Below are 6,000 nucleotides of genomic sequence, written 5' to 3'. Positions count from 1 at the left end.
TACGACTGCGGCATATGCTGTTACGACTTTGCATACGATTGTTGAAGCTGCACGTATCCCACATAATTCAACACAAGCAGCAGAGTTGATTGCACTTACGAGAGCGTGTGTGTTGGCGAAAGGAAAATGAGTGAATGTATATACTGACAGCCAATATGCTTTTGGCGTGACTCATAGCTTTGGACGTTTGTGGCGTGAACCTGGATTTTTAACTTCGCATGGAGCTAAGATACAGCATGGTCAGTTGGTGAATGAGCTTCTTGAGTCACTGACCTTGCTGTTACAAGTTGCGATCGTGAAATGCAGTGCCCATAAGAAGGTTACGGATGATGTTGGTCGCGGAAATGCGTTTGCGGATGAAGTTGTCAAAGAAACTGCGAGAAATGTGATGAGTCGAATGTACGTTGCGGGTCCGGCAAGATGGGTTCCAGAGAAGAGTATGTGTGAAAATACGATTGAGAGTGTGAAATCGATTCAAGCTGAAGCTACAGAGAAAGAGTTGAATGAATGGAGAGAAAGCAAGGGTAAATTGGATTCGAATGGTTGTTGGACTGATTTGTCAGAGCATCAGAGATGGTTGTTACCCGAAGCGTATGTGCTTGCGGTTGTGACGATGGCCCATGGAATGGCTCATATCAGTGTGAAAGGGATTTGTAAGTTGTTAGCTCCAGTATGGCAAAATGCTGGAATTTCTAAGTGTGCAGAGAATGTGGTCAAGAATTGTATGGTGTGTCTGAAATACAATCCTGGTAGGGGAACCCCAACTCCAGCTGGACATTTTGCTCCTCCTACGTATCCGTTCGAGATTTTGCAGCTAGATTTCATCCACATGGAAAGGTGCAACAATTTGAAATACGTACTCGTTGTTGTTTGTGCCTTTTCAAGATGGGTAGAAGCATACCCCTTAAAGGACAACACTGCCATATCCACAGCTAAAGCCCTTGTCAAGGAATTTTTCCCTAGATTTGGAATGCCGAGAATGGTCTGGAGTGATAATGGGAGTGAATTTGTGGGTCGAGTGATGAGGAGAGTGTGTGAGGGGCTAGGTATCCAGCAAAAATTTCATGCTGCAAATCACCCCCAATCAGCTGGACTAGTAGAGTGCTATAATGGCACACTAAAACTGAAATTGGCCAAGATTCACGCGAGCTCTGGTCTTAAATGGCCTGACGCTCTGCCTTTGGCACTCCTATCAACGAGAATGACTGTTCACTCGCCAGTGGGACTTAGTCCATATGAAATTGTGTTCGGCCGTCCGGCCAACATATGGGGAGTGCCAAGGCCGAGAAGATTTAGTGAGATCGAACACCCTGTACTGCTTGATTATTTGTATGAATTGACGGCTAAATTGCGTGTTTTACACCAACAGGTGCACGATACACTGCCTCAGGTCTCTGAAGCTCCAGGACATCCTATCGATCCTGGATCATGGGTGCTGGTGAAGAACTTCCAACGGACGAAGAATGACCAGCCCCGTTGGACCGGCCCTCACCTTGTCCTTCTCTCAACAAGATCAGCTGTTCGAGTGGAAGGGAAAAAGCACTGGATCCACGGCGTACACATCAAGAGGGTCCCTTTGCCTCTACCGTACGACCGCTGGGTCCAGGAGGGGATAGCTGACTCTGACACTGAGACTGTGCCTCGTTTGCTGACTTTTAGCGATGCACGTGTAAAAGGAACAAATTTCTGAACGAGAAAGTGACAATCTTTTGCAAGAAGCTGTGCCACCGTCAATTCGATTGAACACTACAGAGCCTGAACTCTAGTTCCAAAATCAGACAGTACTTGGAAAAAGTTGTTATAATTTGAGACCGAGAATTATGGACAAATAAAAATTCTTTTTTTCTCTATTTTTGAATGTGCAGCTCTCTCATCTGAGAAACTTGCTTATTTTTGTTTTTTCGAACTGCCATCCGGTTCAGCTGCTAGGGTCGTGGTTGCCAAAGTCTTTGGAGTGCAGCTGAAGACGTTAGGTCGACAGTTCTGGTTGGTCTAAGGGAGTTGCCCTGGACTGACAGAAGCATTCCTTAGCATAGAACACCCTACCGCCACTTTAAAGCTAGAATGTGTATATTAATGACAAAGAAACAATTTTTGATATTATGTATTTTCATGTTGCTTAGTGTAATGACGTTTTTAATAGGATATGTTTTATTCTCTTTTCAAGTGACCTTTGCACCCACTACACAGCCCATACCTCCTCCTACTGTTTCCTCGCATTCTTTTCACCCTTTGCCTGAGCATGAGTCCACTAGAAGATTAGAGTTTACCAATAACTCTTTTGTTCAGCTCCTACACCAACACCAATTAGTAGTGAACACATCTAACTGTTGGGTGTGTGGTCTTATGCCACATACAACAGATAAGTGTGGAAAGTCAGCCCAATTTACAACCGATGCCCAGGCTGCTAGCGCAAGACGCCTCTTAGTTCCCATTCTGAGTAGTTACCAAATAAAGAGATGGGCGCTGGACGTAGGAACGCAAGAACAGAGTTTTATTTCTCATGAGGAGAGCCTGTCATTTCGGACACGAAACACAGTGTCTTTCGGAAGGTGCTCTAACAAATTCTCTGAGACATTGCCTTTTATACATCACAAACATTCCTTATTACAATAATAACATTGTGAAGCAAGGAAAAGACATCCCCGACCCCTCCCCGTTCTAGCGCAATCCAACACGTGGCTACAGTACAGGTCCTCACACCATACAATGGGAGGGGGCTATTGCTCAGCTGAGTGTTCCGCTGATTTCTTTGGAATGTGTGCGCCTGATCGATTCTCGGAGGGGTGGGGAGGTCATGGTCAATAGTAGTTCTTTTGAAGAGGGACGAGTGCATACAGTGGTGGGCAATGAACTGTATCCTCAGACGAAAGAGATGACCAGTGGTCCGTGCGGACAATCGGGCTCAGTGGAGGGGTCGTCAAGGGAGGGGTATTCATAGGAAGAAGGGAGGTGATGGTCAGGCACGAGGTGTGATGCCCAGGGAGAGAGTCACACAGAGAGAGAGGTCTTATGACCCGTACATGAGAGAACGGGGGCAGTCAGGTACAGCTGGGGGGGTTATGTCAGCTGAGGCGAAGGATGCTTCTTCGAGAGGAAATGGGGGGGTTTGCGTGGGTCAAGCAGGAGGGTTGCTTCTCAGAGCAGGGTCACGCAGAGGGAGAGGGTTTTATGGTCTATGCATGTGAGAGGGGGGGGGGGTTCAAATACGCGCAGGAGGGAAGCCGGGGATTCCAATGAGCGGGCAAAAAGGCCATGGTGCCTAAAATGGCTGTCATGTACATATGGGCACGGGCTTTTACTGGCGGAATGATGCGGTCAATATTTCATGGTAGTCATGGTGCTTACAGGGAGGGGAATGGGAAAAGGCAAATGAACGCCGCTTAGGTACATTAATTTTGCTAATTTCCACAGTCGCCGCTTTTACCATAAGCTAGTTCATTTCCTAATTAACGGGGGTACATATAAACATGTATCGTTGATGAAAACTTATCAATACTAGCACATTGGATATAACCATGAGCAGTCGATGTGATTGGCAGAATGCAATACATAGAAATTTACATCTGTTGGGTTACTACAAGCCTAGGGTGCAGCATACTACACAGTATAAATGCTTCTGACTTTCTCGTCAATGTACAGCTCTAAAGGTGACCGACAAACATTTTGAAAACAATACCAAGTGGTTGAGGGAGGAATTCAGTTCAATATATCTTCGTCACAGTGTCTTTTTAGCAGTGAGCCATCACTGGTAGGCTCTCGTCCGTATCTTTTCGTTGGCGCTGTTGAGCACCGGCGGTGGAGCTATAGGTCCAGCTCGGATCTATCCTTACGCGTTGCAGGGTGCGGTCAGTCCTCTGCTGTTAGACCACAGTCCTGTTCCCTAACCAATCCTTTTGGTGGTGCCTTATGCTCGGCACCTATATTTCTTTTTACTTCCGTTTGCAAACCTTATTTCCACCTAAATGCTGTTTCTTCTTTCTGAGTCAAAAAGCCATGTGGAGAAAGAGGGGGGGTTGTTGGATAGTCGAGGGAAGAGAGGGCGGAGTGGGGTCAGATCCTTTCGGACACTTCCAAGGGACCAAGGGAGCAAAGGATAACGAGCAGGCAGGCCCATCAATCGGGCCCAAAAAGGGGACGAAGACTTCAGGCACACGTGGGTTAGCAGACTGAGGGCTTCAGGGCAGCCCGTCAACTTTTCTTTTTCCACGTTTGAGATCGCTGTCTCGTCCCGTATCTTGTTGCTCTGCAGCTCCTCCTTTGGTCGAGGTCACATGTGTCTCAAGATCTGCAGCCAGGCTGTATGTCACGTCCGACCCTTCTCCTCCGGTGATCGTATATCTTTGAATAGGTACAAAACAAGCTTTAGAGAACTGGCAGGAGAAGACATTTACGCATGTGAATTCCTCCTTCAATCCTACGCACTTGGGAGATACGTTCATCGGTCACAGTCAGAAGTCTATTACCATGCAGTATATATGTCGGCATTCCTACTGAGTTCATGCCAAGTTTTATTCATCGTCTATTCATGACACATGTGGAGAAAAATCAGGCTCCTATCAACTGCGCATTTCATCAAACTCAACATTTCGGAACCTTCAGCGGAGACTCGTCTTTCTAACCCGAGCCTTAACAGTCTAACATTTCCCTTCAGAGCTGGTTAACCCTTTCAAACAGGGCGGGGGTGCTATCATCGAGAGAGGGGGGGGGTAAACAGACTTTCATCGAGGAGCGACAGTTAATCAAGGCCATCAGTTATACTTCGGGGGTAGCTGATATGGTGCAGGGGTCAATGGGAGAAGCGGGGACGCTTTGAACATTCGCGCTTGAGTACATAAGGGTGGGGCAACCTGAACATTGGGGGTCAACCTGGGCATTGGGGATCGTATTTCTAACGAACTGAAGAATAGTAAGCCATTGACATGTAGTCCCCCTATAAAAGGCCAGATTGGGGGATATCAGTCGTCTTACCTGCCCTTTCTTTCTTAGCCAATTCAAGTTCATTTATTTTGCAGAAAGGAGAGGTAGTAATATGGCAAGTCACAATCGTTTTAGTTTCTGTCAATTTTGCTGAACACCTTTGCGTTCAAAAAAGGAACCCAATTAGGCTGGTGCCGACGGGGCACAATTTTACCACGAAAAAGGAAGAGGGAATAGGGAGACTCTCATAGAGAGTGAGAGTCGTCCGCAACCTAAACGAGCCATTCGGTACACGTATGACATGTAGAGAGAGAGAGAGAGAGAGATAGGGAGATAGAGAGGGAGAGAGAGAGAGAGAGAGAGAGAGACGTGTACAGTAATGGGTCTTTTAGTGCGCTCACAACACAGAACAGCAGGGGTCAGGTAACACAGAGACGCGAACAGAGGGGAGACATAAACCCATACATTACATACACACAAACTCAGTCAAAGAAAGACAGTACATGTATTACATACAAAAAAGGTTAATGACAAAACATAAAACAGTTATTGGCCAAAAAGATCTCTTTCTGCATGCTGCGTATCTTTAGTGTCCTATTTGTCTACGTGCTGAGCTCTTTTAACCTTTTCCTCCTTTTCCTTTCGTTTGCTATCTTTACGAGCGTTCTCGATCGCCAATACTTACACTTCGGTCAGTTGGTCAGGAATTAACCTGGTCGGGCTATTGCCCACGGTTGGATCTTGAACCACTTTTTTGTTTCTTCTTTTGGCAAGAAGTTTCCAGGCTGAGGCAACGGAGGGCATTAATCGGGAGAACAGTCGGACAGCTTGGCTATATCTATAAGAGTGCGAGAAGGAGGTGGTACATTTTTGAACATCAACATCATTCCTACTTTTCCAGACGGGTGGTGCCTAGGTAAACCTTACCCCGGAACTTTCCTTGTCCTTTCCCTATCTAGTAAAACGTCATAGTTGCACTATCTGGCGTGCTGGTTCGAGTCAAATTCTGTCATACAGTACTAACCCGTCAAGTTTTTTATGTCAGTCCATCCTCCCAGTCGCTACGTTCTAGGAGGCACA

Source organism: Lissotriton vulgaris, chromosome 8 (genome assembly GCF_964263255.1).
Source record: "Lissotriton vulgaris chromosome 8, aLisVul1.2, whole genome shotgun sequence".
Classification (NCBI taxonomy): Eukaryota; Metazoa; Chordata; class Amphibia; order Caudata; family Salamandridae; genus Lissotriton; species Lissotriton vulgaris.
This window is presented reverse-complemented; position numbering follows the sequence as displayed.